The sequence below is a fragment of the Onychomys torridus genome, chromosome 9 (genome assembly GCF_903995425.1).
Source record: "Onychomys torridus chromosome 9, mOncTor1.1, whole genome shotgun sequence".
Taxonomy (NCBI): Eukaryota; Metazoa; Chordata; class Mammalia; order Rodentia; family Cricetidae; genus Onychomys; species Onychomys torridus.
In genome coordinates, this window is record NC_050451.1 from 45,680,199 (window position 1) to 45,693,991 (window position 13,793).

The following is a 13,793-nucleotide window of genomic DNA, read 5'->3' on the forward strand; positions in this document are numbered from 1 at the left end:
ACGTTGACTTCTGCCCTGCATGTATACCATGTACAGCTAACACACACACACACACACACAACAACAACAACAACAACAACAACAACAAAACCAACAAGAGCGGCTCAAATATTTCTGAGTTCCCAAAAGTGGCCTGAAGAGCTAGCCACCTTTGTCAGTGACCATTTACCCCCAGGACACAAGAGTGATTTTTACAGGGTTTCAGTAAGACAAGTCTGAGAGTGGCCACCCCCTGGGAGAAGAAGCCCAAGGACCTTGCCCCGCTCCAGCCCAGGTGGTTCACACCCCACACCCAGCACTTTGTAGCTGGGTGTCCACCAGCAACTTACTTCACTCTTCTGAGCCACGGCTCTCTCATCTTTAATGGGGGTAATTATAGCACAGGGCGGTTGCAGAGTGTTGCAAATATTAATCACAGGAGCATTATTATTAATCCTAATAACAGGCTTGCAGGCAGGCCGGGCGCAAAGGCATTCCTGGTTTAGAAATGAAGAGACAGCTCAGCACCGCGCAGGCAACTCATCCAGTGTCACAAGCTGCCTGCGGGAAGGAACACGCTGGGGCTCAGATCCTCCCACACTCGGTTTGATGCTATTTTCCCTACAGTACAGCCAAGGGGAGACAAGGTAGAGACCTGCAAGTGACGTGATTTCTAGTTAACAGTTTAAAATACCCGAGAGCCATGCGAATTAGCTCTTTCCCCCTCTTAACCTAAGACCTGTCTCCTACACTCAATTTGCCTCTGTTGTACTTTGGTCTCTGCGAATGTGTACAGCTGTGTTCTATGGGCAGGAAGGTCCAGGGCAGACTAGAGACACCAAGGGAAGTGCCCCAGCAAGCTGGCTGCCCATGTGGTTCACTCACCAGTTTCCTTTGTGACCTCCCTTGGGAGAGTCCTAGTCATAAAATCCTTGCGCCAAGTGATGACATAATTACATACATGTGTCCATGCAGAGAGATGGCTGAATAGATGATAGATTTGGATTTTGCTGTCATTCATGCTGAGTGGAAAGAGCCTGTGGTTGGTGCGTCCTCTGGAGCTGGGTGAAAGAGACCCATCATTCATCTGGGCACTGCCCTTGGCACTCAGTAAAATGCACTGACTCAGTGAGCTCTTCGGTAGGGCTGGGTCTCCTTAGTTTTAAAGGCATGAAAAGGCTGTGGCCGGGCACTGGTGGCGCACGCCTTTAATCCCAGCACTTGGGAGGCAGAGGCAGGTGGATTTCTGTGAGTTCGAGGCCAGCCTGGTCTCCAAAGCAAGTTCTAGGAAATGCGCAAAGCTACACAGAGAAACCCTGTCTCAAACACACACACACACACACACACACACACACACACACACACACACACACACACACAAAGGCTGTGGACACAGAGCTGGAGACAAGGCCAAGCCATTTACCAGGGATCAGACCCTGGCTTTCCTAAACATTCCAGGTTCTTCTGTGGAACATAAACAGTGACCCGTTGGCTTCCTCTTAGATGCCAGCTCCAGTTGGATGATAATAGTTGGCAAAGGAAACTTCCAGGCTGCAGTCAGGCTCTGGAAAGATAGTCTAAGGCAAATGGCAAACGATGTTGTCTCTGGGTACTGGCCCCTGGATACCAGACTTCACCTGAGTCTTCTTAAAACCTTTCCATTTTACACATCTATAACCAGAAAAGGTATTTGGATGGGCAGAAACTGAATTTTAGAATTAACTCAGTAGCTCAAAGTAATTTCTGGGTTTAATGTCAGAAAGCTTTTTACCTGTAGTCCTGTTACCCATGAAATAAAGAATCAGAGACCTATTCACTGGGGCATGAGCAATGTTTAAGATGGAGGAAATGCCCGGAAGTTCACCTGGCAATCCTGGCAAGCAAAAGGAGGCAGCTGATTAGCACAGTATTATTTCTTCACCTTGGAGAGAGGCTTTGAGTCAGCACAGGAAGAATTACCCGCCTTGGGTTGTTTGATGGTCCAGGCGTGTCATTTAGGTCACTTAACTCATTGATGCTTTCTTTCCCCATAAAAGGAGCTGTGGCTCACTCAGCGTGTTCACATTCTCCTACCAAGCCCCGCCTCTTCTCTGTCTCCACGTTCTTCACCTAGATGAGTTTAATTGAGCCAAGAAGGCTGTCAAGTCTGGCAGCCTTGAAGCAGAACAGGTCCTTGGAACTCTAGTCTGAGGTCATAACACAAGTGGCCTACAGAGACAGTTGACTTGAAGACAGCTGGCTGTTAGGCCTGATTTGATTTAGTTGGCCCCTGTGATAGCCTGGAGCTGGCTGCTGTATGTGACTGAGACTCATCATACACCCTTTAGTTGCAACCCATAATGAAAAGCTGAGTTTGTCTCTGCATGAACATTCTAGAACACACCCAAACCAAGACAGTCTAACCAGCCGCTTCAGGAGGCTCCCCATGTAGTCAAGGGGTAAACAGGAGACATCTCAGGCTGCCTCTGTTCACAGTAATTCTTTCTTTCCTTTTTCTTTTCTGAGGCCGTGTCTCATGCAGCTTAGGTTGGCCTGGAACTTGCTTTGTGGCCAAGGATGTATTGACCCCCTGGTCTTCTTGTCCCAAGGGTGCTGAGATTATAGACATGTGCCACTATGCATGGTTTATGATTTTTTTATAAGTAGAAATATGGGCTAAAATAATAATAAAAAGCATGGTACAGTAATAACCCCAACCAGCACCACTGACCTACTCTGTAAGGAGTCAAGCTTGATGTAACTCCAACTGCCACTGACAAGCATTTCTGTGGCTCAGCTCCCATGTAAGGCCTAGTTTATCCCTTGTCCCTCCTCATGACTGTCGTCCCATTGAAAGTTACTTTCTCTTAGGAACCCTAGCTAACCAAACCTCCTTTCTCTTCCCACTCAGCTCTGTTGCACTGCCCTCAGCAAATGCCCGGATGAGGTATCAAGCTCTATATTCCGTTTCCCTGACCACTCCACACCCGCAGCACTCAGAGCAAGGGATGGACCATCGCTCTATCCCCAGAAGACTTCAATGCTGGGCTGAGGCTAGGGCCGATGGAGAGTGAGGTGTCACTGAGAACTAAAGCCATATCTGCAAATGCTGTATGTCAACATCCCCAACCAAGCTGTGGGATGGTCACAGAGGAGAGATGATGGAGGTGTTCATATGTGCACATGCTCACTTATTTACCCATATTTGCACACTCACCCACTTTCACACACATAGTACTCACATATACCCATACTGGCATATATGCACACTTGTATAGAACCTACAGTTTATGTACTCACCCACTCTGGTACACACATATGCACACTTGCGTGTTCACCTATCTGCAGACACACATACTATGCTAAGTCATCACACTCCGCAAACATGGGCTATTTCTACCTGTCCCTCCACCTCTCCTCACTCCCCTTCAGGACCGATAATGTTGCCTTCATGGCCATTTCTTGTTCCTTGGAAACACGAGCCCTTCCCTCTGTATGGAGCTTCCTGCCTGAGGCTGGTCTTGCCCACACATTTTCCCCAAGACTACATTTTGAGAGTACTTGGCTTGTGGGTCTTTGCCCAACTAGTGCCCGGGGCCAGTTGCCCTGCTGACTGAGCACGGTATTGCCCAGCATTGTCTTCTTAGTCTTCCCCCTTGTGACTCAGGTCCCTGGGCCACCAGCACCCTTGGCAGGACAGCGCTGTCCTCGGCAGCAAGCCTTCCGAGACTCTCTGGAGCAGATGTTTCAAAATACTACAGGCTGTGCCTGCCCTACCCTGCTTCTCTACTGAGCCACTCCCTGGAGCTTCAGAAAACAAGACAGCACAGAGGTGGCCCTCTCCACAGGTGTGCGGCAGGGCCACTAATCCATGGTAGGCAGGTCCGTCCAAACATTAACGGTGGATGTTCCCCGCTTTGATGTTGACACGGTCTGTACTCAAGAGTCCACCCTGAGGAGAACACAACCACATCTGTTTCCTTCCTTCCAGGGAACAGGCTTGGTGCTGCCCTTCTTGTCTGCCGGCCCAGGGCCATCTGTTTCCCACTGATCTTCACAGCTAGACAAACTCCCACACAGCAGGAGGCTCCTAGGGGACCCAAGAAAGCAAAGAACTTCAGGTTTTATTCAGGGTTCAGCAGGTGGGGTTCTGAGGAATTGCTTTCAACTCTGACTTGGCAGGGCTTGCCTCCTGCACCTGGCTTTAGGATGGCTCCAAGATGTAGCACTAACATGGGACCAATATCAATATTTTCAGGTTACTATCTGATCATGTAACAAAGGTCAATTTATAAAATTCAGAAAGAACCGCACAACGGACACCACCAAGTCCGTCCTTTCTTACTTGCTTCCTTTCTTCCTCTCCCCCCCCCCCCCCCGCTCTCTTTCATAAAATGCATCCAACAGAAGCTGGAACGGAGCTTATAGGGTGTGTCTGTCACTTTCCTGGGGTGGATTTTAATGTCAGATTGGCCAGGGGCAGGGCTGAGGGGAGCCAGGTTCACACACAGATCAGCATGCAGTTTTAATTCATTCCTGTCCCAATATGCCCTGCTGTGGGTGGATTAAATGGACAGCGGGCTCCTGACAGCACATGCTCCAGAACAGGTGTTAGCCTGTCTGTCGGACTGAGCTTTCTCCTACAGCAGCCAGGCAAGAATCTACTGAAGAGATTCTTAAGACCAGTGCCATCAAATGTCTGTCACTGGAAGAGTGACCAGATAAGATATGGCAGGCCCTTTTATACAGACTCCTGTATCATAAAATATGATATAGGGATATTACTTAGCCATCAAAAGGAACACAGTACTGATACTGGCTGCAAGTCTTGGAAATAACTACCATAAGTGAAAGAAGCCAGTTGTGAAGGGATAAATAATGTATAATTACATTTACATGAACAGATGTAGAGAATGGAGTAGATTTATGGTTAAAGCTCAAATAGGAAGTTATAAAATAAATAAATACATACATACATACATACATACATACATACATACATACATTCGCAGTGGCAATAAATAAAAGTGGACAAAATCTGCCAGCTAAAAGGCAAAGGCTCAAAGCCGCTCCATGGGTCATCTGCCTTCCAGTTGTTTTCATACGGACATCTCCAGCTCCAATCTCAGCCCTATGTTCCAAACATCAGCATCTGTAACAGGCCCCAGACCTTAGCACAACTGACGCCATGATGGAAGTACCATTCCAGCAATAAAACTCAACACACAGACAGCACCACCAGCCAAAATGAGAACAAAGACCTAATCCATCAAAATCCATAGTTCTGGGAAAGTCTCTAAATGTACTAACCTTGCTTTTCAGCTTCTGTAATTCTGCTTCTGGCTAAATGTCCTTGTTAACTGAAGTATGTCAACCCAGGATATGGGCTGTGTGCTTCAAAGCTTACCCTGAGGAAGGCTCGGTGCTACAGTGGGTTCCCAAACACCCAACATAGTTGCTGGCAACTAATCAAGATTTTCTATTGGCTTAAACCCATGTCCAAGCAATCTTCTCTAGTGGACCCCCTACAACAGTATCCTCACCTGAGACATCTCAGCCTTAATATGGTCAAAACGTAGTGGGAACTTGTGCCAACAGTTCTCTGACTCTTTCTACCTCAGTCTTCCTCAGCTCCACAGACACTCCACCGCTCAGCCAGTCTCGGTTCCTGGCTGCTCTCGCTTTTCACTATTTGTCCAGGATCTGCTGCTCCTAGCAAATCCTGCCATGTTCTCTCGCCTGCCCGATCTGTCCATCTCCATCACTGACCTCCAAGTCCACATCCTCAGGATTTCTTTAACTTGTCCCTCTGTGAGTCTACCCAGAGTCTCTCTTACAGGCTGTGCCCTAGGCAGATGGAGGGGGTAGTTATACAATATCCTAAATTCTCGATGTAATATACACTGTATTTCATAGCTTATGGTGACAGTAATAAAAGCACCCTTGTGAATCTCCTCCAGTGAATAATTAGCAGAATGTTCCTACAAAAATTTTAAATCTGGATATTTTGTGTTATTTAAAGAGTTGGACTTGCTTTATGCTTGAAACACAACCCTGAGCCCTTGCTTCTCCCAGCTCCTTCCACGGTTTTCTCTTCCTCAGAGTGATTTCCTTGTCCTTCTTTCTGCTCCTAGATATGTCCTAGGGCCTTTGCACTCACCAGCATCTCTAGCCTAGATCTTCTGAGAGCTAGCTCTTTGTGTTACCTCAGAGATCATCTTCCCAAAGGGACCAGCTGTTACTAATGCCTCAACATGTATTTCTACCTGAGTCCTGATCAATTTTCTTCAGAGCACTTACCATATGCTAAGGTAGCTATTAATTTTGTTGATTTTTCTATCTCCTTAAACTTCATCCCAGCAGACAGCCTGGTGGTGTCCTTGGGAATACCTGTCTAGAACAAAGTTGGTGCCCATTAAACATTTGTTAAGTAAACAAACCACACACCTTTGTCTTAGTCAGGGTTACCATTGCTGTGATGAAGAGCCGTGAGCAAAGCAACTGGGGGGGAGTGGGGGGAAGGGTTTCTTCTGCTCATCCTTCCACATCATTGTTCTTCACTGAGAAATTCAGGACAGAAACTCAAGCAGTGTAGGAACAATGTAGGAACAGAGTAGCAGGCAGCAGCTGATGCAGAGGTCATGGAGGAGTGCTGCTCACTGGCTTGCTCCCCATGGCTTGCTCAGCCTGCTTTCTTATAGAACCTAGGGCCACCAGCCCAGAGGTGTCCCCACCCACAATGGGCCAATTCCTCCCCCACCAATCACTAAGAAAATGCCCCATGTGCTTACCTATAGCTAGAACTTATGGAAGGCATTTTCTCAACTGAGGCTCCCCTCTGCTGTGGGATGTCTTTCTGTATGCTGTGAATATGTGTTGCTCTGAATGATTGATAAATAAAGCTCTATTGGCCTATGACAAGGCACCTTGGAGGCAAGCAGAAAATCCAAGGAGAGACCAGCAAAGAGAAAGGCAGAGTGGGAGAGATGCCAGCTGCCACCAAAGGAACAAGATGGCGGCAGACTGGTAACACAACGGCCATGTGGCAACTTATAGATTAATAGAAATGGGCTAATTTAAGTGATAAGAGCTAGCTAGCAAGAGGCCTGCCATAGGCCATGCAATTGGTAATTAATACTAAGCCTCTGAATGATTATTTTATAAGTGGCTGAGGGACTGTAGGGCCGAGCGGGACCTGAGAAAACATATGGCTACATGCCTCCTCTCTGATGACTGTAGCCTGTGTCAAGCTGACAAAAAACTAGCCAACATACATCTGCACTGGGCTGTTCATGGGTTGCGGCTATGCCCCCTTATAAGCCCCTATGAATTCCTTTTTGAGTTCATTTCAGTGATCATGCTATCCTTTTATGAAAAACCGTCAGAGTGATTGATTTGTGAAACTTCACAGACCTCAGCGTGTGTGTGCAGTCCAGCACCCCTCCCTCTAGCTTGGTTTGAAGCATTAGTGATGGCTGGGTTTGCAGGTGAAGCACACTCCTGAGGGAGGTATGCAGACAGACAAAATCTCTTTTGCACGTGATGGCGTGGAATCTGGCCCAGCCCTGAGTGTTTCTCCCTCAGTTCCTCTAATGAATCTGGCCAGATGTTAATGCTCGTCATTCTGTGTGTTTTCCCAGGGTCATGCAGAAGGCACCCGGCACCTTTTCCACCTTCACCTGAAATGACAGCGGGTTCAGATCATGAAACAATCTTGCATTCCCCAACTACTTCTAATTGCAACGGAGCAGCCAAGGCCCAGGCCTCTCTCGCAAATTCTCTTCTGCATTGAGCAGCTGGAAACAACGCTCCAGCGATCCTCAAACTCAGCATGCAGAACAGTGATTTGTTCTGTTGCTTAAAGCGCAGCCTTCTGGCCTCTTACTCCAGCCTGGGAATGTTCAAGCAGGACCTGAGATGTGTGCATTTTCATCCCACATCAAACACCGGCAGCCGGCCAGCTACGCTGAGGCGAGCCTCGAGGGAACCAGCTGAGCCAGTGTTTGAGACATACAGTTCTTCTTCCTGGGGTCTGGCCAAGGGTCCATCATTACCAGAACAAAAATTCCAAAACCTCTGGTGTCTCATTCACCGGTACAGTAGACATCATCTGTCTTCTCAGCCCTACCATCCACTAGAAATCTCCACTCTGTGAAGCTAGTCCTTAAAAACTTGCCTTGGTGCCTCTTGCCAAGGATTATTTCTGTTGTTGTTGGGAGCCCTAGTTTATGCCCTCCCAAAAGACCAAGTGCCACTAAATGGGGTGAATACAATCTCAGATTTTCTTGTCTCCTTCACAGAATTGGCTTAGAACTGGGTCCACTGGCCCTTTCTCTCTGTATCGCCTCCCAATTCCAAATGCTTGCATCTCTCAACACCAGCATTTCCTTAGACCAGAAAGGAAGAGGCTGGAACACGGACATATCCAAGGGCTGTTCTTAACAGACTTTCTTAAAAGGAGCCTTTTTAGGTCTACAGAAAAACTGAGCTGGGCATGTAGACCTCTGCCTTCCTCTCTTTTCCTTTCTAAACATCTTTTATGTTATCGGGGTACCTTTATCAGGGTGGGTGAACTGAGATGGGGGCCTGACTGTCTGGGAGTGTCCACTGTCTACAGCTGTTGGTGTTGATGTGCTGGATAACGCGTACCCATCACAACAGCTCACAGGATGGGCTGTCTGTTCGTTCCTCCCTCCCGCTCCTCAAACAGTGTTTTTCATTTTAACAGACACCCTCAAAGGACTGAGACCAGCCTCATCACTCATTCTCTGATTTTTATAAATATATTTAGTCCCAAAGTATGACTCCAGGTTACTCTTTGAACTCGACATGATGTATTGGATTGCTCGCACCAGCATAAACAGCACCTGAATGCTATCTCACAACGCCCCTGGCACCCTGGCTCATGGCTGGACAGCATTCCAGAGCTGCTGTGACCTGCACAGTGTGCCTGCTTTGAAAGGCTCCATCAACTGTCACAGTCAGATGAGGATGCTGGGCCCCCTCAACACCAGGAAAAAGGAGGGTCTGTGGAAGGTGGGGGATTTCGTTAAAATTCATGGTGGACTACAGCTGGGCTAAAGCATCGCAGTAGCCTCAGCTTCCCAAAGAAGCCTATTACTAGCGCTGATCCCAAGGCCAAGGTTGAGGGCCATTATGGCTGTCCGCAACACCTGGCTGGGGGTAGATAGAGATGTTCCTGGGTCTACTTGGGTGTCTTAGGAGAGAGTCAGCAGGAGCCCTCTGGGAGACTACTTGCGTTTACAGGCTTACTTTGGAAAGAGTTGGAGGCTTTCTTCCCTTCCTCACATCTGCCATATTGTCCCCCACAGCTTTGTGTGTCAGAGGCTGAGTCCTCAGTGTGGTGGAGGGGGATGTCTAAAAGATTGAGCCTAGTCAGTGGGTCACTGGTGACACTGCCCTCAGCTGGGATTAATAAAACAAAGTTCCTCAGAGCCCAGGATAAATAAAAAGGCCAAGCCTGGCCCCTGACCTCTCTGGCAGAATTCTGTCCTTGGCACCTGTTCTTCTCTTTCCAAAGAGACTGTCACCATGGTGTCCTGTGCCCCACCACCGTGCGACGAAAGAGCTCCCATCAGAGCAGAGTGGAGGCCAGTGCTGTGCTCTGTTCGTCTCCTCAGGAACTGGGGACCACTCTGACAGCCTCCATTCATCAAGCATTACCTAGCCTCAAGCATTTGGTTATGGCAACAGAAGAGACCAAGATACCCACTGTACCTGTAGATGAAGAAAATGACTCCATCTGGCTGTGAGGGCATCACGAACATTGACTATCAGTAAAGGAAAGAAGAGTGTTGAGTACAAAGTTCCCATTCTGAAACCTGTGTATTTAATTTTTGATGGGAATAAAAGGGCTGCATAGAGAATAAATTAGCTGGAGAGAACTGGTGAGCTTTCCCCCCCACACACAAACAATGGATCCTAGTGTCCATTTCATTCTCTTTGTGCTTGCCTGAGACCCAGATGGCTCACTGTCCCTCTGTATGTTCCTGCTACCTCCCTGCTGAGATCTCATTGGCCGTGACGCACTGCCCTGCTCAAGCCAGGACACTACTGTCTTTTTTCTCTGTGGGAGTGTATTCCCAGAGCCAACTCCAACACCATTGACCTGGGCATCACTTGAGTGGTGCTGGAGTGAGCTGTAGGCCCTGGTCTTGCTGATGTGACCTGGAGTCCTACTTGTCATTCCCCTGACCCAGCAGAGGGAGCAGATAACAGATCCATTGGCTGTGGCCACACTGTAAATGGCTGGACAGTGCCCCCCAGAACATCAGGGGTAAATGCCTCTGCCACAGGTGTATGGAAAGTTTAATGCCGGTCTTCAGGCAGGATTGGGGCCACATGCCACATACAACCCTGACCCATTCTTGGCTGGCTGCTGCCTAGCTGGAGCCATAGCAACCTGCAGAAACCTCAGACCTGGGCTGTTGTGTAGCTGGAGCTCAGTGAGCTCAGTGATGGAATTCAGGGAACTCTGGGTTCTCTGCTTACTTCTCATCAGCCTATCCATCTAGGCAATGAACAGTCTCAGGACTTGAGAGATCAGGGGCACCTAAGAGGCACAGCCAGAGATGAGGAAGCCAGCCAGGTAAGAATGGAGTTTGCTGTTGGGACCCTCTTTCTCCAGCCTGTCCCCTTCCTTCTCCATGTCATCTGTTGGAGGATGAAAGGGCTGAGAGAGAGTTGTCTTGTGAACTCTTCACCTGTGGCTAGTTAGGAGAGTCAACTGGAGCCTTGGATGTGACAGAAAAGGACAAAGAGAGTCACTTCTCAGCATCTGGCCCACAACCATTTTATTATTGTTTGTAGCCCAAGCTGGCTTCAAATCTGCAGTCCTCCTGCCTCTACCTCTGGAGTGCTAGGGTTACGGGAGTTTACTATTATTCCTGGCTTTGCTTTGTTTTGGTTGTTTGGTGGTCCTGAAAACTGGACTCACCGCATTGTACGTGCTAGATAAACGCTCTACTGCAGAGCTACGCCCCAGCCCCCATCTTGTGTTTTAATACTTGTTAGATAGCCAGTCACTCACCATAAAACCTTTTTACAGTCAGTAGTTCAGGGAGTTGTGAGCATGACGATTGTCTACCCAGGTATTTTTTCATAACTCTGAAAACACAAAAAAAACATACATACATCATTGCTGTGGATATCGCTCTGTATAAATAAAATGCTGATTGGCCAGTAGCAGCCAGGCAGGAAGTATAGGCGGGACAAGAGAGAAGAGGATTCTGGGAACAGGAAGGCTGAGGCAGAGAGACGCTGTCAGACGCCGCCATAACAAGTGAGATGTAAGGTACCGGTAAGCCACGAGTCACGTGGCAACTTATAGACTAATAGAAATGGGTTAATTTAAGATATAAGAACTAGATAACAAGAAGCCTGCTGCGGCCAGACAGTTTGTAAGCAATGTAAGTTTCTGTGTGTTGACTTGGTTGGGTCTAAGCAGCTGTGGGACTGGCGGGTGAGAGAGATTTGTTCTGACCATCAGCCAGGCAGGACTGGAGAAAACTTGAGCTACACATCATTTACACGTTCATAGCTCCTGGAAATGTATAAGCTATTTTCCTCTCTCTACATATTTATTACTCTGATGATTTCATATAAAAGGATTCAGAGAACATGTATCTGGCTTTAATAATGTCTGGCTTCTTTCTCGTATGGTTCTGTCAGGTTGTCCTTATGTATCAGTGTCAGGTGGCTTTTTCTGTGGTTGTATAGTATTCTCTCCTATGGACGTACCATATTGCGTTGATGCAATTGTCTGATGAGTTGTTGCCATTTGTTTTTAATTATCATAATTTATGCTGCTATGAACATTTGTGTGTATCCTTTCGTGTGTCTACTACTTTCTGGGTATACTCACCTTTTTAAATGAATGAAGCATCGCTGTGATATGACCTCTGGTCACACTTGTCATAGCTCGCTCTCTTCCATGTTCTGGGTGAAGAGCAGTGTGAAAGCTGGGCACTGCCCCTGAATGCGTCTATACGCCGCTCTGTACTGGGGGCCTGTCAACAAATAAGACAAAGCCTTTTGACGCCTCTGTGCCTCTCCGCCTGCTCTGGCCCCTCTGCTGTCCCTTGGTCTGCCACATACCAGGTGTTCTATTTCACATGCTAGCTAATGTAACGGAGTAACCCTTTTGCCTCCCCCACCAGTCACCCATGGAACACACCCACTGCACCCTGGCACCCACTGGGTGTCCTCGAGCTGCAATCAGAGCCCAGCATGCCCTGAACTAGAACCCTCACCTGCCATGAGCAGCTTGTAAAATGTCTATGAACTAACCAGTTCCCTTTCCGCTCTGCAGGAGGAAGCAAGCTGGTACAGAATGGGCTCATTTGTTTAAGAGGCACGTGCGTGCGTGGCTCGGCTTCCCCCTCAGCTGTCTCAACTGTGAAACCTTAACAAGCTTGGCGGTGTTTGATGTCCTTCCCGTCTGCCGAGGCCCCCAAAGGACACTGGCTACGGAGTAAAGCTCCTGGGAAGAGTGCAGCTCACTTCCTGGCTTGTCCCGGGGCTTTCTGAAGCTTACTTTCACCACTGCTTGGTCATGTGGCATGCGGACTTCCTGGTGGCTTTGCATTTCCCTTTATTTACAGTCTTTCAGGCTGACTGTCCAGGAGATCCCCAAGGCACTACAAACTGCTGGCTCTGGAGTCCCCGTTGCCTGTAACGGTTCCTAAAATCATTCTGCCTTCATTACCCACAATGGACAGAGAAGAAATCTCACGACCGTGGGTGTCTTGCTCCTTCCTAGTCCAGACAGGGGGATCTCACTGCTCAGAGGAAGGATGAATGGATCAGATGGGTCACACTCAGAATCGGGGTGGTGACACTTAGTGTCCCACTCCAGCTAGTCTGCCTCCCCAGTGGCCTTCTTTACCACATCAAGCCCTCAGAGTCGCCCCCCACCCCCGCGCCCCGTACCTGTCAGTCGCTCAGCTCCTAGCTTCTGGGGGGTCATCGTCTCACTTGTGGAATCTGCTGGCTCCCAAGAAGAGGGAGCCTGGGACTGGTGCGGCTGTTCACAGTCCTGTCGTCGCCAGATGACCCCAGTCAAGTGTCTGCCATCGGGCTGAGGCTGAAGCGGTCTTACAGTTTCGCTGTGTAGCAGAGTCACCTAGAGGTCTCACTATGGGCCACCTCCCACCCCTCACAGTGTACATGGGGCTTCTGTGTGCGCATGAGTGTCTTTAAGCTCAAACCCTCAAACGAAGAAAGTTCTATTTGGTGAATCAGTGTGAATTCCTCCATCACAGAACTCCATATGTAAAGAGCAAACAATCAAGAAACAACAACAAAAAAAAAAACCCCAAGGGTTGTATATGTGCGTGTGTTCGTGTGTGTGCAGGGACATGTATGAAGAGGCCAGAAGACAACCTCAGGTGTTGTTCCTCAGGTAATCCTCAGTCCTCTCTCCCTTCCTCCCCCCCCCATGTGTGTACATGCAGATAAATGGTCATGTGGATGCGTGTGTGTTTATGTATATGAGGCAAACCTCAGATGTCATTCCTCAGCCATCATCCACCTTGTTTGTTTGTTATTTGTTTTTGAGACAGGGTTTCTCTTTGTAGCTTTGGAGCCTGTCCTGGACCTCACTCTGTAGACCAGGCTGGCCTCGAACTCACAGAGATCCGCCTGGGATTAAAGGCCTGCATGCCTAACTCACCTTGGTTATTGAGGACGGAGTTTCTCACTGCCCTGGCTCGGCTGCTGCCAGAGGCCCCAGGAGTCCCCTCCAGCTTCCAATGCTGGAATTGTAAAGATGAAGCATGCCTGGACATTCATTTCTTTTTCTTCTTCATCCTCTT

General features: G+C 48.3%; 1 pseudogene; it reads right to left on the reverse strand.

Annotated features, from left to right (window-relative positions):
• The window catches only part of LOC118590741, a 74,448-nt pseudogene extending 61,502 nt beyond the window's left edge, over window positions 1-12,946 (reverse strand).
• Window positions 12,947-13,793: the final 847 nt, after the last annotated feature.